General features: G+C 42.3%; 1 protein-coding gene across 10 annotated transcripts in view; it reads left to right on the forward strand.

Moving 5' to 3' along the window:
- dgkza (diacylglycerol kinase, zeta a) overlaps window positions 1-24,978 on the forward strand; it is a 562,825-nt gene that overhangs the window by 456,537 nt on the left and 81,310 nt on the right. The gene's annotated exons all lie outside the window — the stretch shown is intronic.

Raw genomic sequence — 24,978 nt, forward strand, 5'->3', positions numbered from 1 at the left:
AGTCTGGCTTTTGACACACACACCATAATTAGCTCTAATCTGTCTTCCAAGTCTGCCAGCAAGTGGGCTTAGAGTAAGATGAGTGAGTACTTAAGAATCATAGCCAAACCTAGTTGGATATGGGGCAAAATAGAGTGGACAAATTGAGGTAGTTGACAACTGTAGGAAAGTGTCCTTAAAATGGTGTATTATTCTAAATGGTGTAACTGTTGGAGGGCTTGCTATCTTCCCAGTGAAGAGAAAATCTCCTCACAATTAGTTGAATAGCATGTGTCTTGCTTCTAGTTGCAAAAAGATGCATCCCTACTCCATGGAGGAATACAACCTCATTCTCAAAAAAACATGTCTGAGTCTGGGGCTCTCTGTGGAGAGAGCTTGACGTTTCCTTTTTGACAGATTTTAGTAGCAGAGGGTGCAATTCCCCTTCTTCCCACTGCATGCTTACTGTGCGAACACAGGCACTTCACAACAACACCATCTCATTTATTAATGGTGAATTATGGCAGTATGGAAATGGGCTTGAGGAATCACAAGTAAGCATTTTTTTTCAGTGGTTGGATTCGGAAGATTAATGTGCACGTTTTCCACCAGACCTTCAGATCAGGCATTAGTGGAACACTGCATTATTGCATCCACAGTTACTGTTGATCCTTCCAGCTTTCATGGCCAGCTTCATTTATATAGTCTGGGTGACTCCCTGCCCCCCATTATGTCTGCATTGGGAGCCCACTATGGGGTGCCAGGAAATGGCATATAATAAATTTAAAAGATGCTGATACAATGGATGAGGCATAAATTTAAAGGAATGTGGCCACTTAAAGGTAAGTGGATATATGTAGAGATGCAAATGTTGGTAAAAACGCTACAGATATCTTAATGTATATATTCTAATCTTTGCAAAATTTTCTTGGGTAGGAAAACCTAAATACCTGGGCAAATAATTTGTATGGATCAGAAAATTAGAGCCTGATTATATTGTTACAATTCAAGATTGAATAATTATCATTGTTTGCATGCAGCATTTCCCTGGATGATGATGAAATATATGGGTGAGCAACACCTGGTGGCTGATAGACAGCAATAAATGAGGGTGTTTAAATATTGGAGTGAGTATTGAGACCACTGTGTCAGCCATTGAGTTAGAGGTGGAGTGGGACCTCCAGCAGAATTACAGCAAGTAGAGTCTGCGCTCCAGCAGGCGGCGTCTGCGCTCCAGCAGGTGGCGTCTAAGTAACAGCAAACAAAATTTATGTCTGAAACTACAGCAAAGTCTCCTGATAAAAATAGGATTATTTCTCCAGTTAAATGCAGTGAGTGGAGGATGGTTAAATAATACAAATTATGAGCGTAAAATCAATCACAGTCACTTAGCAATGCATGATTGCCCAGGGAGTTAACTCCATCATCTCTATCCTGGCTAGACTTGTGGTATCAATATATGCACCTTTTAATGTTTACTTCAACTGCTTCTGAGCATGTTTTGTCTGTTTTTTCTGGTAACCCTCTCTCAATGATACTGAAGCAGTTATTGTGAAGTGCACACCAAAATCTGTAGTGGACTGATACTATGCCATCTCGTATAGCTGCTCATTCGTTTGTGTAAGTCCAACTGAGCCATTCCAAAATGATTCACGGTTCCACAAGCAGATAATTAACGATGTCAATGATTTTAACAAGGTAAATCATATTTCTCAGCCAGATTTATTTAACCAGTGTAATTTCTTTAAAATAAGCGGAAACTTGGAAGTGCTGCTGAAGCCAACAATACTGACAGTTCGAGATCAGCATCCGGCATCCAACAGTTTTAACTTCCATTTGGCCGTATAACTGCGAAAGAACACTGGCTCTATCATAGCTGGTTGGCTCAGTGAGAGCTTATGCCAGGAAGAGGAAATGTTATGAGAGAGTCATGAGAACATTGCATATAAATCTCAGTCTGACATTCAAACCCACATCATCAATCAAGTCTGGCCATGGTCACTCACGAGTTCACAAGGCCCTCGGGTCCAGTGGCACAGGCCTCTTGGCACATTAAGGACCAGGGTCATGTTATTGTTCTGTTTTCTCCACTCTAATCTGTGAACTTCTATTCATAACTTCAAATTTATATGCCCTTGGGTCATCCTTCTGGTTCCTCTCTGGCCTGCTTAAAATTGGACACAGCACCTGAAATCCAATTTTGCCAGTGTTTCACAAGGTGATGCTTCACATTTAAATGATAATCTTCCCTATGGTGATGTTTGTCCTCTTTCGAGAGGAGGACAGCAGCAGAATTTTGAGTGTTGGAAAATTCAGTGAATCTGCTTAAATGCAGACAAGATGAGATGAGAAGGCAAGCATGACTGTGAGTGAATGAAAACATTTCCTTGTAGGAGGAGGTATCTGAGGGGATGGCAAGCTAGGTACACAAGCAAGCTGCAAAGTTACTTTAAAACAAAACAAAAATCAAGAGGGCTTTTGGAAGGTTAGCTCAACACTTGTTTTCGTAAAGAACAGAGACCATGCAATCTGTGCATCAAATAATCAGCTTAACAGTGAATTGAATCTGATTTAGACACCAACTTTTTTTAAAAAAAAGTAATTTGAAAAATGCCATTCATTTACTCTACTTTCAGATGTGTGAAGTTTCCTGCTGTATTTTGACTTTTATGGTTCTATGCATAAGGATAAATGATACTGAATTTGCAGGTGTGATCATGAAGCCCCCATGTTGTTCCCCTAAATGTCATCTTTGTTGGTTTATTTACATTTGCAAAAGCTGTTGATGAAAGTCTTCAATCTAACCTCCATCTCATTTAAGAGTGCATTTACACTGCAACAATTGCTTTGCCATGAATCAATTTCCACTTCAAAGGACTTGCATTTATATAGCACAACTTCAGGACATTCCTAAGCGCTTTACAGCCAATGAAGTATGTTTTGAAATGTAATAGGTTTGTCAAATACCCAGAATCCAGGTCCTGACTTGCCTCTGGAGAGTTTGCCCTTAATTTCTAACTTTTAACATTTGACCACAGGTAAGGGTTGGTCATAGCTGTAACTTTATATTTCCCTACTAGTTGTCCACAGGTGCCAATAGAACAGAATATCAGGTGTGGCATACACTAGAATTTTTACCATTTTTTTCTCTCACATCCCCCTTTTATGCTCCATTAAAGGGACACACTTGCCCTCAGCTTCCAATTTTGAGAAAAGGGTCACACCCATAGGGTTGACCTCCCTTTTCTTTAATAGGATACCAACAGACCTACTCTTCCAACAGTTGGTTTTCATTCCAAGAATCGTTGCTGCAACGCTTCAGTTAGCTTTAGTACAAAGTTTCATTTATTTGGAGAAGCACATAATATGAAAGCTCTGACATCTGTTTTATCCCTAAAGATCAAGGGTGTTTGAAAGTAACTGGCAAAAACTCCTCATTTCGTTTGATGCACATCAAGCTCTGGCTTTCAGAAGGAACTGTTAAGGATTTTTTCTTTTTGTTAAATGTATGTCTTTTAATGAGCCTTCCTCTGGCAAGCATATCGCACATCAGTAACACTGATGGCAATCAGCAGCCTGTGGACACACCTTCCATGGCCAGGCTTTCACACCCAGCATTTGAAATTTAGTGCGCTGTGTATAATTACTGACACCTACACGACTGCACTAAAAACTCTCACAAACATCAAACTGGCAAGCACAGGGAATGTGCTAACAACTTCCATTAAAAAGCAGTGGGGCCTCGTGTAAGGCTGTTTCAGGGAGTTGGACAAAATGCTCGACATAAAAGGGCTTTGAAGAATTCCAAGTATTCCCTGTTAGTGTGGGATCTGTAGCCGATGCACACTAAATCCAACAGGCTCGTGCAACGTATGCTCTGAGCTTGGTTGGAGCTCTGCAAGAATCCATAAGATATAGGAGCAGTAATTAGGCCATTCGGCCCATCGAGTCTGCTCCGCCATTCAATCATGGCTGATAAGTTTTTCAACCCCATTCTCCCGCCTTCTCCCCGTAACCTTTGATCCCCTTACCAATTAAGAACCTATCTATCTCAGTCTTAAATACACTCAATGACCTGGCCTCCACAGCCTTCTGTGGCAATGAATTCCATAGATTCACCACTCTCTGGCTAAAGAAGTTTCCCCTCATCTCTGTTCTAAAAGGTCTTCCCTTTACTCTGAGGCTGTGCCCTCGGGTCCTAGTCTACTAATGGAAACATCTTCCCCACGTCCACTCTATCCAGGCCTTTCAGTATTCTGTAAGTTTCAATCAGATCCCCCCATATCCATCTAAACTCCATCGAGTATAGACCCAGAGTCCTCAAACGTTCCTCATATGATAAGCCTTTCATTCCTGGGATCATTCTCGTGAACCTCCTCTGGTCCCTCTCCAGGGCCAGCACACCTTCCTGAGATACGGGGCCCAAAATTGCTCACAATATTCTAAATGTGGTCTGACCAGAGCCTTATAAAGCCTCAGCAGCACATCCCTGCTTTAATATTCTAATCCTCTCGAAATAAATGCCAACATTGCATTTGCCTTCCTAACTACCGACTCAACCTGCAAGTTAACCTTGGGAGTCCTAGTCCAGGATTCTCTTAAGTCCCTTTGCACTCCAGATTTCTGAATTCTCTCCCCATTTAGAAAATAGTCTATGCCTCTATTCTTCCTACCAAAGTGCATGACCTCACACTTCCCTACGTTATATTCCATCTGCCACTTCTTTGCCCATTCTCCTAACCTGTCCAAATCCTTCTGCAGCCTCCCCGCCTCCTCAATACTACCTGTCCCTCCACCTATCTTTGTATCATCTGCAAACTTAGCCAAGATGCCCTCAGTTCCTTTATCTAGATCATTAATGTATAAAATGAAAAGTTGTGGTTCCAACACTGACCCCTGCGGAACTCCACTAGTCACCGGCCGCCATCCTGAGAAGGATCCCCTTATCCCCACTCTCTGCCTCCTGCCAGACAGCCAATCTTCTATCCATGCTAGTACCTTGCTTCTAACACCATGGGCTCTTATCTTACTGAGCAGCCTCCTGTGCGGCATCTTGTCAAAGGCCTTCTGGAAGTCCAAGTAGATAACATCCATTGGCTCTCCTTTGTCTAACCTACTCGTTACCTCCTCAAAGAATTCTAACAGATTTGTCAGGCATGACCTCCCCTTGATGAAACCATGCTGACTTTGCCCTATTTTATCATGCACTTGCAAGTATTCTGAAATCTCATCCTTAATAAAGGACTCTAAAATCTTACCAACGGCCAAGGTCAAGTTAATCGGCCTGTAATTTCCTGTCTTTTGCCTCACTCCCTTCTTAAACAGGGGGGTTACATTAGCGATTTTCCAGTCCTCTGGGACCCTCCCTGACTCCAGTGATTCCTGAAAGATCACCACTAACGCCTCCACTATCTCTTCAGCTATCTCCTTCAGAACTCTGGGGTGTACTCCATCTGGTCCAGGTGATTTATCCACCTTCAGACCTTTCAGTTTTCCTAGCACCTTCTCCTTGGTAATGGCCACCATACTCACCTCTGCCCCCCGACTCTCTTGAACTTTGGGGATGTTACTCGTGTCATCCACCGTGAAGACTGACGCAAAGTACCTATTCAGTTCCTCCGCCATTTCTTTGTTCCTCATTACTTTTCCAGCGTCATTTTCCAGCGGCCCAATGTCCACTTTTGCCTCTCTCTTACCCTTTATATATCTAAAAAAAACTCTTGCAATCTTCTTTTATATTACTGGCTAGTTTACCCTCATATTTAATCTTCTCCCTCCTTATTTCTTTTTTAGTTGTCCTCTGTTGGACTTTGTAGGCTTACCAATCCCCTGGTTTCCCACTGCTCTTCGCCGCATTGTATGCTTTCTCTTTAGCTTTTATGCTGTCCCTGACTTCCCTTGTCAGCCATGGTTGCCTCGTCCTCCCTTTAGTATGCTTCTTCTTCTTAGGGATGAATTTTTGCTGTGTCTCCCAAATTACTCCCAGAAACTCCTGCCATTGCTGTTCCACTGTCTTTCCTGCTAGGCTCATCTCCCAGTCAATTCTGGCCAGCTCCTCCCTCATGCCTCTGTAGTTGCCTTTATTCAACTGTAATACCGTTACATCTGATTCCAGCTTTTTCCTCTCAAATTGCAGGGTAAATTCTATCATATTATGGTCACTTCCTCCTAAGGGTTCCTTCACCTTAAGCTCCCTTATCAAATCTGCCTCATTACACATCACTAAATCTAGAATTGCCTGTTCCCGAGTGCGCTCCACCACAAGCTGCTCCAAAAAGCCATCTCGTAGACATTCTACAAATTCGTTTTCTTGGGATCCACTACCAACCTGATTTTCCCAGTCTACCTGCATATTGAAATCCCCCATGATCACTGTAACCTTGCCTTTCTTACACACCTTTTAATAAAGAGAGGCTGAGGCAGCAGGAGGATAGGGCAGTTGGAGGAACAATCCACAGGGAGCTGAGGGATATGCTTATGGGAGTGTTCTGCACATCTGGGAGAAAAGTAAATAAACAAAATATCACATCTAAAACGGCAGATCCTCTTGTTACAATGTGCTGCGGCCATACTAGGGCACAGGTACTCAGCACCATTCAATAATTAATTGTATGCATGATGCATAAAATATCAAATATAAAACCCTAACCACTAATGTTCACACAGCGAGGTACCTTCCCTTCCCCCACCTCCCGGTCCCTGGCATATACTACAGTTGCATCTCAGATCTCTGATCTTTCAAACAGATGTTAATTTAAATTCCTGCCTGCCTGAATCTAATGAGACTGCACTTCAGATAGCATATAAATTTTGTGGGGTTTTTTTTTCTGATGAGATCCACTTTTGCAATATCCACACGTATCCTTTTGGGGTTTTGCCGTGTCATGTAGGTTATATTGATGATCTGGTCACTGTTTCAGTGCTGTTTGTTGGGCTTTACTGTGCAGAATTGGCTGCCTTGCATCCACCATTGCAGCATTGACTATACTTCAAAAGTACTTCAGTGGCTGCGAAGTGCTTTGGGATGTCCTCCGGCCATGAAAGGTCAGAAATGTAAGTGCATCTGTTCTTCCTTTCACTCAACTAATACATATGCATGCTTCTCGAAGCCTTGAGCCTTTTGTTAAAGAAATAAAAGAATGCTGAACTTTACAAAGCAATTGAGGTTCGCGCGGGATGCAGTTTCCTTTTCAAATCGGGGAGTTACTGCTATTTGTAATTGTTCATTTGATGACAAGACGTGATTCCTCTCCACGTGCAATCAGTTAGCATTACGGCGCCTCATCTATTTTAATGTTGATGGCACTGAACAGAAATGTGGACGGATGATTACAGCTCTCTGTAATCGTGTGGAAATAGCTGGAGGTATAACGTAAAAGGAACAAGCCAGTTCTTGATGTGAATAGAGTGCGGCTGGGGTTTCCCGGCCCTGTCCGCCGCTGCCGGGCTCGCCGCAAGTCACTGGACTGCTGGATGACCTGGCACATCCTCTGTGGCGGCTCCCGGCTGAGGTACTAGATGTTCGAGGTGTTTGCAGAAGCTGGCAGTAAATATTGTGTCCCCGACCAAGATTTATCCCTCACTCAACATTAATAAAACAGATGATCTCATCATTCATCCCATTTCTCTTTGTGGGACTTTGCTGTGTTAAAAATGGCTGTGGTATTTCCTGCATGACAACTAGTACACTTCGGAAGCATCTAATTGGCTATAAAGCACTTTGGAATGTCGTGAGGTTGTGAACTGCAAGTCTTTCTATTTTTTAACTACCCTACAGCACTTCAATCTTTTCATTTGTCCTTGGGATGTGAGCATCATTGACAAAGCCAATGTTTATTGCCCATCCCTAATTGCTCTTGAGCCATGTACGATTAACTGAGTGGCTTGTTAGGCCATTGCTATGGGTCTGGAGTCACATGTATGCCAGACCAGGTAAGAGTGGCAAATTTCTCCATAGACACTCGTGAAGCGGATGGACTTCTACAACGATCTGATAGTTCATGAAGAAGATTAGCATTTTTTTCCCAATTTATTAATTTACTGAATTTAAATCTCCCCCCCCCGCCCCCGCTAGGATTTGAACTCATGTCTCCATTCATCCAGACTTTTGGATTGCTAGTCCAGGATATTGCCATCATGCTATTGTCCCCATCAGTCTGCAGCTGAGTGAAGATCTGGGCAGTTGTTGGCATGGGTTAGATTGTAATATTGGTTTGAAAATGTTTTCATGTCAAAAACGTAGCAGCTGGACTTATGCTGCTTCATTCTTTGAAGAACCAAATCTAAAAATATCCAGTATTTTAGCCAAGTCAATGGCAAGTTGAAGTATAGTGAGAGGCTTCCAGTGTGATGCAATGTATTTACATTGATTGCAGTCAAATCCTATGTTGTATAAATTGTAGCCATAGTTACATCATAAGCATGGTTCACTAATGCCCTTTAGGGAAGGAAATCTGCCATCCTTACCTGGCCTGGCCTACATGTGACTCCAGACTCCTAGCAATGTGGTTGACTCTTAACTGCCCTCTGAAATGGCCTAGCAAGCCACTTTGTTCAAAGGCATATTGGCATTGGGTATGGGCAACAAATGCTGACCTTGCCAGCGATGCCCACAAGAATAAAGGGATGAAAATAGCATCCGAAGGCATACTGAGAAATATGAATCACATGAATGATCTTGGGGCAGCTATTAGGATAGTGTTTATTTACTTGCACAGCTGTCTGGAATAGTGGCAGTGACTTTAATCTTGCCCAACCAGCATTAAACCAACAGGATAAAATTGGGCCACGTATTTAGCTCCAGTGGGTGATCCACTATTGAAAGGTGCAACCGATCCAATCCAGTCAGATTTTCACCTGACAGATCAGGTTACAATCACCCTTGATGTTTCGGTACTTCAGTTTAAAGTATTAGCTCTTTTCAGTTGAGATAGTTTTCTCATTTTGTCCAGTTTACCAGAGGTTATAATATGGCATCATCAAATGACCAGAAATGTTATTTATTTTTAAATGTAAGCAAGTCTTGATCAACTTTGATTTTATCTCTCAAAGGTGCACAGGTGTTAATAGAATGTCTGTGGCAATATTGTTCATGAAGCTCTGGTTATTTATTTCAGGGGTTTATCATCATTTTTCCATCAAACCTGGGAGGAATATTTTTGAAGGTGATGTGAACAACTCTTAGGGCTGAATCATACGCTCCCAAATCAGGAGCGTTCCCCGTATCAGGAGACACATTTATCGGACGTGATGACTTTGGGTGGCGTTTCCGATGTCATCATGCTGGTTTCGAATAATACAGCATGTATTATTTCGACTTAAAAGTCAGAACCCCACCCACGTGATGTTAATCGCAATTAATGTGCATTTATGTCATTACTGACCCGATTGACTGTAACAGCCTGCTCTGAAGGCAATAATACACCTTTAGAGTCAGAATCACGCCATGTGTGGAATCCCCTTTTTTCATGGGTAAGCTTGTTAGGGCGGGCTTCAAAGCTGCAACTGAGCCCAGAGTCTCAGCTTAGCAGTTAGTACAGCAGTGACTGCAGGGAATGATCATTTGAATGAGTTGACTATCCATTCGAAAGTTATATAAGGTAGAGGCCTTATCTCAGCTGTGGAGTGCTCTGCTGAGTACTAGATTTTTTTTCCTGCCCATCTCACAGGGCTGTAAATTCTCTGAAACAGATGGGCACTGTGATCTCAGTGGGAGACACAGTGAAGAGGAGAGGAGGATGGGAAGAAGGAGAGTGAGAGGAAGAAGGGCAGAGCAGGAGGTCCAGGATACACTGGTGGTGCATGAAGAGGACAGAGTAGCGCCAGACCCTGAGGGTCAAGAGGCACTTGGATACCCTCCATGGAAGTCCATAAGGTCTTTTACAACCCTGAGAGTCTACAGGCAGAGATTGAGCTAACTGCCGTTGTCAGAGATTCAATGTAGGAGAAGACTCAGGCTATCAAGAGCCATGGTCACATCACTCTGTGACATGCTTGCAGGGGAGATCTCCTCCAATTGTAGTCTCTTGATGTGCTCGGTGTCTCCCTGAATGAACCTTCTCCATTTTGGTCAGTCAAAGTCCAGGGTTCCTCATGAGTCAGCGAGGATGTTTGATCTCCTCAGGGAAGCTGAGAGGACATCCCTAAAGCTTTTCCACTATCCTCCTGGGAGTCTCCTGCCGTGACCAAGTTCTGAGTAAAGCAGAACAGTTGTACATCCTGCATTAATCTTAACAACATCCTCAAATTCAAACTAATATTTTATTAAATCAGAACCAAATGGTGATATTTGGTTTCTTCTTTGGGGCATATTGTGAATGCTAACATGTATTAAAATTCTTCCATGCCTCTATTATTATTATTATTATTATTATTATTATTATTATTATTATTATTATTTATATTAATAATTTTAAAATGCATGTGTGGAGTAAAGACACCAACATAAACTAGTTGGGCTGAATGGCCTGCTTCTGAACTGTATATTCTATGTAATTCCATGTTTTGACATTCTTCACTTATATCCTAGATTCCATTAAGTTTATTCTGTTTCACCCCTGGTGATAATCAAGACACTGATTCCTTGGGTTAGTTATTATTTTTGGCTCCAGCAGTTAACCCGCTATTCCTGTAAATTCCCATTACAGCGAGGAAAAGAATTGAAATATATTGCCGTGACTCGTTTTCCATTAATCCTGTCCTGTCTTTGCAGGATCCAATGATGAATTATGTAATACTTTTTATGGTGGAATTTCTCTCTGCTCCTGATTTCACAGATAGACACAGTGAGAACTGAGCTCCCACATGCATGGTGTTGAATACTCTTAAGTTCACAAATTATCCAAATAAATAGCGAAGTCCAGCTTCCTGGCAGTTTGACCTCTTGCAATCTGGTACTCTGAACACAAGGGAGAAAGAAAAAACAAAAGGAGTTATCGCCCAATAACTCAAGCCTTCTGTGGCGGCTCTCTATTTGCACACTTTACATCATAGAGACACGGCGTAGTTTCAGTGTTGTGGGAGTGGGTGTCTTTTTAGGGACTGAACTCTAATACACAAAGAGGTGGCCAGAAGAACTCATTGAATTAAGAAGAATATTAACAATGGTATTTTAAAGCCCAGTGAACTGTCAAATGCAAGTCAACTAGAGAGAATGCTGCATTTATTGAAAATGCATTCTTTGCTGTATATGGTCTTAGTTGTTAATTCAGTGAGCATTGTTATTTTTTACTACCAGTTGAACAGTGAGTGAATTGGTGATGCCAGATTTGTCCACCTTTCATGGTTTCAATTTGGCCCAAAGTACCTTACAGCCAATTAAGTACTTTTTGAAGTATGGCGACTGTTGTATTGTACGAAACATTACAGCTAATTTACATACAGAAAAGTCCCAGAAAGAGCAATCAGACGTATGACCAGATAACAAAAACAAAAAATGCTGGAAAAACTCAGCAGGTCTGACAGCATCTGTGGAGAGAAAGACAGTTAACGTTTCGAGCCCGTATGACTCTTCCTCAGAGCTAAAGGGCAGTAGAAATGTGGTGAAATATATACTGTTTAAGGGGGGCGGAACAGGTGAAGCTGGATAGAAGGCCAGCGATAGGTGGAGACAAAGGAGAGATTGTGGAAGGTGTCATAAACAAAAGATCAAAGGTTGTTAGTAGTGGTGGTACTAGCTAAAGGAGGTGCTAATGGTGATATTAAGAGTGGAAAGCAGAATGTGGTAATGGCAGGACCAGGGTAAGCACTCTGGAAAGTGACAGATGGCCCTAGTGGGGGTGGGGTGGGGGGAGGGGTCAGTGGTGGGAAAAAAGATCCAAAAGGCTAAAAGCTGGGGATAAAACAATGAATAAAAATGGAAATCAATTTAAAACATAATAATAATGAAAATAAGTGGGGGGGAAAATAAAGTAAATAAATAAAAACTGTCTACTGCATTCGCTGCTCCCAATGCGGTTTCCTCTACATTGGAGAGACCAAACGCAGACTGGGTGACCACTTTGCGGAACGCCTTCGGTCTGTCCGCAAGCATTACCCAGACCTCCCTGTCGCTTGCCATTTCAACACTCCACCCTGCTCTCATTCCCACATGTCCGTCCTTGGTCTGCTGCATTGTTCTAGTGAAGCGCAACGCAAACTGGAGGAACAGCACCTCATCTTCTGATTAGGCACTTTACAGCCTTCCGGACTTAACATTAAATTCAACAACTTCAGATCATGAACTCTCTCCTCCATCCCCACCCCTTTTTTGACAACCCCCACCACCCCCCTCCCTTTTTTTTCTTACTGATTTTTATTTTTCAATTTTTATTTATTTAATTTATGGTATAGGTTACTCTCTATAGTTACATTCAGGGGCTGCCTTTGTATAATAACGTGCACAGGTGACATTACTCTCTGAATGACTTAGAACATATATTTAGACTCTATATGACATACCTGGATTGCATTAGATTTGGTTTAAAAAAATGAGAGCTGTACTCTGCACAGGCAGCTTAAGACTATGTAATATACAAGAATTGCATTAGTTTTTAAATACTGTATATAATAGTTTCTGTGTAACCTACAGAGATTATTTCCTCAAAATGGCCTTTGATATCCCATTGTCTGATGTACCCTTCAATTCTAGTAGATATAACAAGCAGCAGCATGTTGGAAAATCTTTTATTCTATCTGTAATACAGAACAAAAAGTGTCGTGGAGTGTGTAACTAAGCATTGCTCCATCTCAAGGGAAAATAAGATTCAAAAGCTACTTCAAGGTGACTTTAATAATGTGTCCACCAGTGATTTTACCAGAACACACACACTCACTCTGTCTCACTCACATAAAGTAAATGGACTAATATTTTTGGTAGACCCTTAGCTTGTTCAGTTGGGAACAGGAGTAGTCCATTCAGCCCCTTGAGCTTGTATTACCATTCAATTAGATCATGTATGATCTGTATCTTAACTCAATCTACAGCCTTGGTTGCATATCTCTGAATACCTTTGCCTAACAAAACTCTACCAACCCCAGTTTTGAAATGTTCTATCGGCTCAGCCTCAACTGTTTTTTTGGAGGAGAGTGTTCCAGATTTCCACTACCCTTTGTGTGAGGAATTGCTTCCTGACACTGCCCCTGAACGGCTTATTCTTAAGGCTATGCCTTCTTGTTTTAAACTCTCCTACCAGAGAATTAGTTTCTCTCTATCCACCCTATGGAATCCTTTTGGACAGTTTTTTGCGCAGTGACTCAGAGAAAAGCAGCCCTGAAACTGGACTCATGCCATAGATGGGACTGATATTAATGCAGCTACTTCACACTGTCACTCATCTCTCCCCCACACCACCCCCTACCCCATGCCCTCATTTATACATGAGGCAACAACGCAAAATCCTTTAAACCTGACTGCTTCCTTTAATCCCTTTCAACATTTCGGTTAATTTTCATGATGAGAAGCCCTTGGGAGCTGCATTTTGTGCAGCTCAGAGCTTGTCTTAAAGGTCTCGAGTTGTAAAAATTAAACATTATGATGTGCAGGAGCCAGGTTTAATCCGATTTATGTAAATATTGCAGCCTGCCGCAGCTCAAGTCAAAAGAGGGCTATTCTGATGAAATGATGATGATCGGGATAGTTATATGTCCTCCATTGCTTTCTGCTTTATTCTGCAATACTTAGTATTTAACAAATGACACTTTAAAAGCTTTAATTTTTGCTAAAGCTCCAGAATATCTTTTAGATTTTCCTTAAAATTCAAAGTTCTTTAAATTTATGGGTTTTTTCCTTCCCCACCTCCACCTCTGCCTTTTACTCGGCCTTGTTCACAGGCTTCTCTCATTACCATTTGTGAACCAGCTGCATGTGTGGTCCAGGACCGACTGTCTAGTTCTTTACTTTCTCACCTTCCCTACCTTCCTCCGTTGCTTGGATTTGATTTTCCTTTGCCCCACAGGACCAGCTGGGATTGGGAAGGAAGCTCTAGGTGAGATCTAAACCCTACCCCTGTTACTGCACCATCCAACACGATGCACAGCTGGACCACCGTACAGATCTCTATATGACTGTCCTCTGTCTGCTGGCGCAGAACATTGGGACATCAATGGATTACTCTGCCTTTGTGCTGCTACTCTGAGCCACATTGAAGAGAGATTAACGTATTCACAGGCAAACCAATCCCCACTGCTCCCGCCCCCCCACCCCATCACCATCCCACACCCAGTGATCCACTGTAGAGTATTCAGTCTTCAGTGACTAAAGCTTATCTCTGTGACCTTTAACCACTTTGTAACTCACTATCTTTACAACTCTACGGCATTTGAAGCTGAAGACTGCCATCCCCTCACGCACTCATTCACCCGGTGAAATATCTTTTAAAGTGAAGGACCTTAAGAGACACACATTCTAAACCTAGGGCAACCTCCAGGCTGCATTTAATCATTGTTTTGCTGAATGGGGGTCAGGCTGGAGGTCAGAGGACAGAATTAATGGAGACAGAAGGAAGCAGCTTTCAAATTGTTTAAAAAAATGCAAAATACTGTAAGATTTAAAATACATCAGCAATTGATTTTTTTTTAGCCTTTCATTCCTTTTAACTCTCAGCTCCTAGTCCTTTTGCTGTGCCGTGCATGCCTCCTGGTCAAGGAAGCACTGGTTATTTCTTTGTGAGGCTCTCCTTGTGTTGCTGTGTAACTGGTTGCTCACAGGCACACGAACAGCTGAAATTAGTCACTTGCTGTCCAGTTTCCCTGTGGCCCCTCTGATTTCTGCTCAGCCCCAAGCCATTTCACAGGCACGAGATCAGACAAAATTTGACAGCACACCACAAAAGAGAGAGTAGAACAGGTGGCCAAAGTTTTTAATAAAGCTTTGAGCTATGTCTTAAAGGAGGAGAGATTGGGCAAGAGGCAAAGAGGCTTAGTGAGGGAATTCCAGCAATAGGCACAGGGATAGAAATATAGACATTTATGGCACAGAAGGAAGCCACTCGGGCCATTATGTAAGTGCTGCCTGAAAAATAGCTAGCTAACCTAATTACACTTTTCAGTTCTTAGTCTATAATCGTGTAGGTTACGGCGTTTCAAATGCATATCGAAGTATTTTTCAAAGAGGGTTTCTGCCTCTTCCACTCTTTCAGGCAGTGAGTTCCAGACCCTCACCACCCCCTGGGTGAAAAAATGACTCCTTAACTCCTCTTGAGTCCTTCTACCAAATACTTTAAATCTATGCTCCCTGGTTATTGCCCAAACTGCAAAGGGAAAAAGATCGATCTTATCAACTCGATCTAGGCCCCTCAGAGTTTTATACGCTTCAATTGAATCTCCTGTTGATTCTCCTTTGTTCCAAAGAAAACAACCCCAGCGTGTCCAGCCTTTCCTCCTAGCTAAAATTTTCCAGTCTTGACAACATGCTTGTAAATCCCCTCTGTACCCTCTCAAATAAAATCACATCCTTCCAATAATGCAGTGACCAGAACTGTACACAGTACTTTGTGGCCTAACTAATGTTTCATACAGTTCTATCATAACCTTATGCAGCAATGAACTGCTCACTGAAGCTCAGTTCGGTTTCTGCCAGGGCCTCTCAGCTCCTGACCTCATTACAGCCTTGGTCCAAACATGGACAAAAGAGCTGAACTCAAGAGGTGAGGTAAGAGTGACTGCCCTCAACATCAAGGCAGCATTGGACCAAATGTGGCATCAAGGAGCCTTAGAATTATTCAAGAAGGGAGGAAGGGATAAACCAGGGAACTACAGGCCAGTCAGCCTAACTTCAGTGGTGGGGAAACTATTGGAAGCAATTCTGAGGGACAGAATTAATCTATACTTGGAGAGGGTAGGGATTAACCAAGGACAGTCAGCATGGTTTTGTTAAGGGGAGGTCATGTCTGACCAATTTGGTTGAATTTTTCGAAGAGGTGACCAGATGTGCAGATGAGGGCAATACATTTGACATAGTCTACTTGGACTTCAGCAAGGCTTTTGATAAGGTCCCACATGGGAGACTGATAACGAGGGTAAGAGCCCATGGGATCCAAGGCAATTTGGCATATTTGATCCAGAATTGGCTGAGTCACAGGAAGCAGAAGTTGATGGTCGAGGGGTGTTTTTGTGACTGGATGCCTGTGTCCAGTGGGGTTTCACAGGGATCGGTGTTGGGTCCCTTGCTGTTTGTGGTATATATAAACGAATTAGACTTGAATGTCGGAGGGTTGATCAGTAAGTTCGCAGATGATGCGAAAATTGATGGGGTGGTGGTGAGGAGGAAAGCCTTAGATTAAGGGGGATATCGATGGGCTGATCAGTGGCAAATGGAATTTAATCCGGATAAGTGTGAGGTGATGCACTTAGGCAGGACAAACAAGGCACGGGAATACACGATGAATGATAGGACCATGGGAAGTACCAAGGATCAGAGAGACCTTGGTGTGCATGTCCACTGGTCCCTTAAGGTAGCAGGACAGGTAGATAAGGTGGTTTAGAAGGCATGTGGGATACTTGCCTTTATTAGCTGAGGCATAGAATATAAGAGCAGGGAGGTTATGCTGGAACTGTATAAAACGCTGGTTAGACCACAGCTAGAGTATTGCGTGCAGTTCTGGAATCTGATTATAGGAAGGATGTGATTGCACTAGAGAGAGTGCAGAGGAGGTTTACCAGGATGTTGCCTGGGCTGGAGAGATTGGATAGCCTGGGGTTATTTTCCCTGGAGCAGAGAAGATTGACGGGGGACATGATTGAGGTGTGTAGATAGGGTAGACAGGAAGGTACATTTCCCCTTGGTGGAGAGATCAATAACCAGGGGGCATAGATTTATGGTAAGGGGCAGGAGGTTTAGAGGGGATGTGAGGGAGAATGTTTTCACCCAGAGGGTGGTGGGAATCTGGAACTCACTGCCTGAAAGGGTGATAGAGGCAGAAATCCTCATAAGTTTTAAGAAGTATTTGGATGTGTACTTGCGATGCCGTGGCATATAAGACTATGGGCCTAGTGCTGGAAAATGGGATTAGAATAGTTAGGTACTTGTTTGCCCGGTGCAGACTCGATGGGCTGAAGGGCCTTTTTCTGTGCTGTACACCTCTGATTCTATAAAAATTGGAGTCAATGGGAATCAAACGCAAAACTCCCAATTGGTTGGAGTCATATCTGGCACAAATAAAGATGGGTGTGGTTTACAAATAGTCGTTTGGTAGTACAGAATTTGAGTATTGCTGAAAAAAGAGACACACTTTTAAAGCTTTTTATCTTACACTTATCAGGATAGCTCGCAAGAAATTACCAACAGTAAAGGGGAACAACAATTTATACTGCATGAGAAGAGAGTGCTAATTATCTTAACTCTGTGTCCTCTGGTTATAAGTGGATTCTGATTGGTGGAGCCGTTGCCATGGAGACTGCAGCATGGAACTGTTAAACGTCCAGCATTGTTCAAATTCAAATTTGGCAGGTCGAATCTGGTCAAGGCATTCAATGCCAATATAGTTGACCATTTTATTTTCGCCAAGTTCAATTTCCAGCCCCTCAAAATCGGCTTTTAATTTCATAAAGACAATTCGGGATGGGCAACAAATGCTGTCTTTGCCAGTGACACTCTCATCCCAACAAAGAATTAAAAAAAAACCTTCCCTGTTCTTATATTTTCTGCTAATAAAGTAAAGTTTCCCGTTTGCTTTCTTAATCGCCTTCTCTACCTGTGCTACCACCTTTAGAGATTTATGAACATGCACTCCAAGATCTCTCTGTTCCTCTACACTTCTCAGTATCCTACCATTTATTGTGTGTCATCTCACATTCTTTGCCTCTACCAAATGCACTACCTCATACTTTGGATTTAATTCTATTTGACACTGTTCTGCTCACTTGACCACTCCACTGATATCCTCCTGCAGTCTGCAGATTTCTTCCTCATTATCAACCAAATAGCCAGTTTTTGTATCATCTATAAACTTCTTAATTATGTCCCCAACATTGATGTCTTAACTAATGCATGAGACCAAAGTTGTAGGAATGTGGTTTAACTGAATCCAGTTTGCTGATGTTGCACCCCTCTCCCTCTCCCCCACAAGCAGGTTGAAAGCGTGCTTTGGATAGGAAGAGGCGATTATATTGAAATGGCTTAGGTTGGGTAGCAACCTGTGGCGTTAACTACAATAAAAAAAACCCTGTACCTTTCATGTTGCTGGGGATTCAGCTCCTAGTGTTTTTTATTCTGTGCTCCTGCGATGCAAAGGGGATCAGGTTAATGCCCACAGAGTTCTGTTAATTCCTCTCCCGAGTTAACTGTTATTCATCTATAATTCCAGGAATGGCTGGCTTGTTAGTAATCAGAAAATCCTATTTGTAGTTCCTAAAGACAAATGAGGACATGCACTACAAATAATCCCAATGAGCCATTTTTTTTTCATTAAATCTACCATTATGATGTTTTTGATATTCAATGCTGATAAACCAGCTTGATTTATATAGAGAAATTGTATAAATAGGGATTTTGCAGATAAATTAAGAGGACCTGGTTCCAGTTGCAGAAGAGTTAATAACCAGAGGACACAGAGTTAAGATAATTAGCAAAAGAGCCAAGGGGACATGATGAGAATTTTTTGATGCATCAAGTTGCTTTGATCTGAAATGCTCTGCCTGCAAGGGTGACGGAAGCAGTTTCAATAGAAAATTTCAAAAGGGAGTTGGGTGTAGCCCTGAAAATGTTCCCTTTTAAGAACATAAGAAATAGGAACAGGAGTAGACCTTATGGACCGTTGAGCCTGCTCCGCCATTCAATACAATCATGGCTGATCTTGGCCTTCAATTCCATTTTCCCACCCGCTCCCCATATCCTTTAATTCCCTGAGAGACCAAAAATTGTCTATCCCAGCCTTAAATGTATTTAACAATGGAGCATCCGCAACCCTCTGGGGTAGAGAATTCCAAAGATTCACAGTCCTTTGATTGAAGTATTTTCTCCACATCTCAGTCCCTCTTTCTTATTCGTTCACGGGACGTGGGCTTCGTTGGCTGGGCCAGCATTTATTGCCCATCCCTAGTTGCTCTCAAGAAGGTGGTGGTGAGCTGCCTTCTTGAACCGCTGTAGGTACACCCACAGTGCTGTTTGGGAGGGAGTTCCAGGATTTTGACCCAATCCTAAATGATCGGCCCCTTGTCCTGAGATTTTCAGGTAAATGTGGAAAGAACAGGGGAGTAGAACTGATTATATAAATCTTTCAAAGAGCTAGCAACAGCATGTGGTCTCCTGTGTGATATGATTCTATGGCCCTGCTAAATTGTTCCAGCACAGCGAATTATTTATTTGCTGTCATTCAAGTAATCCACAAAATTATTCATTAATCAATTTTCAAATGCATTAATAATTCATAACTTCACAGAAACCTGATCATTCATCAGTGAGAGAATTCAGCTCTGAAAAGATACTGTAGCATTAATAAAGAGTTTAAATCGAGCAAGAATTTAGGTGGCCATTATCCAACAAATGAATGGTACCAGATTGACAGCCTTGAGATTTATCGTCCTGTTTTGTTATCTGTTGAAGAATTGTTCATTCTGGCCTCAGCTGAGGACACAAGAATGGAGCCCGAATGAAAAGGCTGAAAGAAAATTTCAAACTGAGATCTTACTAATTAAAAAGCAATCTGTGTCTACTGTAGCTCAGTGGTAATACGCTCACATCAGTCAGAAGCTCCCGTGTTCAAATCCCATCCCAGAGATTTGAGCATGTAATCCAGGCTGGCGCTCCAGTGCAGTACCGAGGGAGTGCTGCAATGTCAGAGGTGCTATATTTTTGATGATGCATTAAACTGAGGCCCCATCTGGCCTCTCAGATTTAAAAAGAGCAAGGGAGTTCTCTCTCATGTCCGAGCCAATATTTATCCTTGACCAATGTTTCAGGATGTTGGTTATTCGGTTATAATCTCATTGCTGTGTGGGAGCTTGCTGTGCACAAATTGGCTGCTGCATTTGCTACATTACAGTACTGACTATATTTCAAAAGTATTTCATTGGACAGCCTGAGGTTGTGAAAGGCATCTGCCCATCTGTGTCATAGGTCATAGTGTAAGATGGGGCGAAACCCATAAATGGGAAGATCATCAAATAGAAGAAGATTTTTCATTAGTCAACTTCCATACTAGCAGATTTTAAAATCTCCTCAGAGCAGAATGAAAATCCGTGGAATGAACATCTCAGAATGGCACATTGCAATGCCACTGTGTTCCATTTCAGTATCTGTGCAGCAATCTACCCAATAAGCACATGTGCACAGGAAAGATAATTCAAACTCCTTATTGCAAGCTGAGTGAAGTATAATGCAGTAAAACTGTTATTTTGGAACCGAAATGTTACTAATGTTTATGATTTTATGTCTGAATTTCATTTGAGGCACTGGCACAAGAGCTGTTGGAGTTGACTCTGCTAAAGCAGTTATATTTTAATCACATTTCATGCTTTGTGTAATAATTCATATATACTGTACTCAGAATCCTTCATCGTATGCCCCCTTAAGTCTAAGGGACACAGGTTTGAACATGTATGATGGGCAACTGGTTTAAACATTCATCGCCAAATGTGGCAATTGGGTCCTACTCTCTTCTGCCAAAATTGCTATTCCAGGATCATCTTGGCACCCAAAGAACCCAGCTTCCTGTCTCCACTATAAAGTCGTCTTAAACTCCCCTCCCCTTCCCTCACCTCCAAGTGTGAGGAGATTGTGTTTTTTTTTGTCAATAAGATTGAGACCATCCATTCAGCTGTGTCTACAGCTTACCTTCCTCCCCTAGCCCACCAGACTAAACTTTATCTCGGATTCCCCCTCTAGCCCTGAACTCTCACCTTTCTCTAGTTTCTCTCCTATCTCCCCTCTGCCCACTCTGGGCTCATTTTGCCCATGAGACCCACCTCTTGGTCCCTCTACCCTATTCCCAACAAGCTGCTGATCACACAACTTCCCCTCCTGGCCCTCATGTTATTCCCATGTTAACTGTTACTGCTCCCCTGGCCCTGTCCCCTTCCACTTTGAATTTTCTGTCATTACCCCTCCTCAAAAAGCCCGCAGTTGACTTCTCTGTCTGCAAACTACTGCCCCGTCTCTATTGTGTATAGGTCCCCAAACTGTAGGCAAACTGTAAGATGGGGTATACAGAAGGAAACAATGGGGGCTGGTGAGAAAGATACAGCAATAATCATGGGTGATCTTAATCTACATATACATTGGATGAATCAGATTGGCAAAGGTAGCCTGGATGATTTCTTAAGTGTGCTTCTCAGAGCAGTATATTCTAGAGCCAACCATAAAGCAGGCTATATTAGATCTGGTAATGTGCAATGAAACAGGATTAATTAATGACCTCATAGTGAAGGCGCCCCTAGGTAGTAGTGATCACGATATGATTGATTTTCACATTCAGTTTGAGGGAGAGAAGAGTGGATCTAAGACTAGTGTTTTAAACTTAAATATGGGCAATTATGAGGGCATGAAGACAGCTGGCTAAAGTGAACTGGAATTTAGTCAAGGGATAGATCAGTAGAGATGCAGTAGCAGATATTTAAAGAGATATTTCAGAATACTTGGAAAAGATGCATTCTAGTGAGAAGGAAAGACTGTAAGGGAAGGGCGCACCATCCATGGCTGACTAAGGCAGTTAAAGATAATAAATTGTAAGGAAAAATGCATAATTCTGCAAAGATGAGTAGCAGGTCAGAAGATTGGACAAAATATAAAGAATAGCAAAAAATGACTAAAAGATTAATAAGGAGGGAGAAATTAGAGTATGAGAGAAAGCCAGCCAGAAATATAAAATTAATAAGAGTTTCTAAAAAAGGAAAAAATAAGTAAAATGAGCTTTGATCCTTTAGAGTGTCTTTGGGGCATGAATAATGGAAAATAAGAAAATGGTGGATGAATTAGCATATATTTTGAGCCTGTCTTCACTGTAGAGGATACAAATATAACCCCAGAAATAATTGTGAATCAGGAGGTGAAAGAGGGGAAGGAATTTAAAACAATTACAATCACCAGGAAAATGGTACTGAGAAAATTATTATATCTAAATGCTAACAAGTCCCCAGGTGCTGATGGACTTCATCCTAGGGTCTTAAAGGAAGTAACTGCTGAAATAGCAGATGCATTGGTTTTAATTTTCCAATATTCCCTAGATTCTGGAAAGGTCCCATCAGATTGGAAAATAGTGAATGTAACACCTCTATTCATAAAAAGGTGGGAGACAAAACACAGGAAACTACAGGCCAGCTAGCTTAATATCTGTCATAGGGAGAATGCTGGAATCATTATTAAGGAGGGCATAGCGGGCACTTAGAAATCTCAATACAATCAGGCAGAGTCAAAATGGCTTTGTGAAAGGAAAATCGTGCTTGACTGATTTATTGAAGTTCTTTGAAGAAGTAACAAACAACGTTAATAAAGGAGAACCTGTGGATGTGTTATTTCCATAGGCATCTGACAAGGTGCCACATCAAAGGTTACAATGCAAAGTAAGAGCTCATGGTAAAGGGGGCAACATATTAGCATGGATAGAGGATCGGTTAGCTCACAGGAAACAGTAGACATAAATGGGTCATTTTTGGTTTGGCAAAATGTGATGAGTGGAGTGCCACAGGGATCAGTGCTAGGGCCTCAACTATTTACAATCTATATCAATGACTTGGATGAAGGGACCGAATGATTGGTTGCTAAATTTGCTGATGACATAAAAATAGGTAGGAAAGTAAGTTGTGAAGAGGACATGAGTCTGCAAAGGGATATAGATAGGTTCAGTGAGTGGGCAAAAAATTGGAGTATAATGTAGGAAAATGTGAACTTGTCCACTTTGACAGAAAGAATGGAAAAGCAGCAGATAATTTAAACGGGGAGAAATTGCAGAGCTCTGAGGCCCAGAGGGATCTGAATGTCCTGGTACATGCATTACAAAAAGTTAGTATGCAGCAAGTGATTAGGAAAGCGAATGGAATTGTTTATTGTAAGGGGAATGGAATATAAAAGTAGGGAAGTTTTGCTAGAGTTGTACAGGGTGCTGGTGATACCGCTTCTGGAGTACTGTATATAATTTTGGTCCCTTATTTAAGAAAGGATATAAGTGTATTAGAAGCAGTTCAGAGACCATTCGTTGTACTGATACCTGGGATGTGTGGGTTATCTAATGAGGAAGGGTTGGACTGGCTGGGTCTGTATCCACTGGAGTTTAGAAGAATAAGAGGTGATTGTATTGAAACATATAAGATCCTGAGAGGATTTGATAGAGTGGATTCTGAAAGGATGTTTCCCATGTGGGAGACATTAGAACTAGGGGATATAGTTTAAAAATAAGGGGTCTCCCATTTAATACAGACGAAGAGAATTTTTTTCTCTGAGGCTCATAAGTCTTTAGAACACTCTTCCCCAGAGAATGGTGCAGGGAAGATCATTGAATATTTTTAAGACCGAGTTAGATAGATTCTTCACTAACAAGGGAGTCAAAGGTTATCAGGGATAGGCGGGAATGTGGAGTTGAGGTCACAATCAGATCAGACATGATCTTATTGAATGGTGGAGCAAGCTTGAGAGGCCAAATAGCCTACTGCTGCTCCTAATTCGTATGTTCCTATGTAACCTCCCTTTCCTCTCCAAAGTCCTTGACTGTTGTCACCTCCCAAATTCATGCTCATCTTTCCCAGTACTCCATGTTTGAATGCCTCCAATTTTGTCCCTGCTGCAGTACTGAAACAGCTCTTAGCAAAGTCACCAATGATATCCTTTGTGACTGTGACAAAGGTAGACTTTCTCTCCTTTTCCTTCTTGACCTGCCTGTAGCCTTTGACGTGGTTGGCCACACTATCTTCCTCCAATGCATTTCCTCCATTGCCCAGCCAGATGGGATTGCTCTTGCCTGCTTTCATTTTTATCCATCGAGTCATAACCAGAGAATCAGCTGCAATGGCTTCTTTTCCTGCTTCCACACTGTTACCTCTGGAATACCCCAAGCAACTATCCTTGACCCCTGTCACACCATGCCCCATTCTCAACTGTATGCTGTCCCATCATCCAAAAACACGTCAAGTTCCAAATGTACAGTGGCACCTCCCTCAACCCCTTCACAGCCTCTTGATTTGCCAGCCTGCCTGTCCAATATCCAGTACTGGATGAGCAAAAATTTCCTCCAGTTAAATGTTGGGAAGACTGAAGCCATTGTTTTCAGTCCTACCACAAACTCTGTTCCCTAGCTACTAACTCTATCCCTCTCCCAGACAGATGTCTGAGGCTGAACCAGACTGTTTGCAACCTTGATGTCATATTTGACCCTAAGATGAACCTCTAGCCACACATCCATTCCATCACCAAGACTGCCTCCATAATGTTGCCCAGCTTCACCCCCACCTTAGCTTATCTATTGCTAGACCCCTCATCCATTCCTTTGGTACCTGTAGACTTGACAGTTCCACTGCTGTCCTGACTGGCCCGTCATCGTACACGATACATGAGCTCATCCAAACCTCTGCTGCCTATGTCCTAACTTGCTCCACTCCAAATTCGCTCATCTGACCTACATACGAATCCTCAACACCTCCATTTTAAGTTTCATCCTTGTTTTCAAACCTGTCCATGGTCTTGCCCACCCTCCCCCACCATCTCTGTAATCTACTCCAGCCATAGGGACCTCTGAGGTCACTGTGTTTCTCCAATTCTGCCTTCACGCAAATCCTTGATTTTAATTGTTCCACAATTGACAGCCATGCCTTTGACTACCTAGGGCGCAATTGTTTGTGCCCACTGGCGTTGGGGGTGCTTGGCAGCATGAGTGGGCATTATGGCCAGAAGGCCAAAAATCAGTTTCACGACGTCGTGAAACCAGTTTGCGATTGTCTGCTCAGCCCGTAGATGGTGGGTCGCGTTTCCCGCCATCAGATGTCGGGAACCTCATTGTAATACATCTGCATATCATCATAAAGCCGGCCTGCCGGAATCAACTCCCCACCCAACCCCTGGATGGTAGGGCACTGAGGAGTGCGGAGGAACAAAGGAAT

This window comes from Cetorhinus maximus, chromosome 9, assembly GCF_964194155.1.
Source record: "Cetorhinus maximus chromosome 9, sCetMax3.hap1.1, whole genome shotgun sequence".
NCBI classification, from domain to species: Eukaryota; Metazoa; Chordata; class Chondrichthyes; order Lamniformes; family Cetorhinidae; genus Cetorhinus; species Cetorhinus maximus.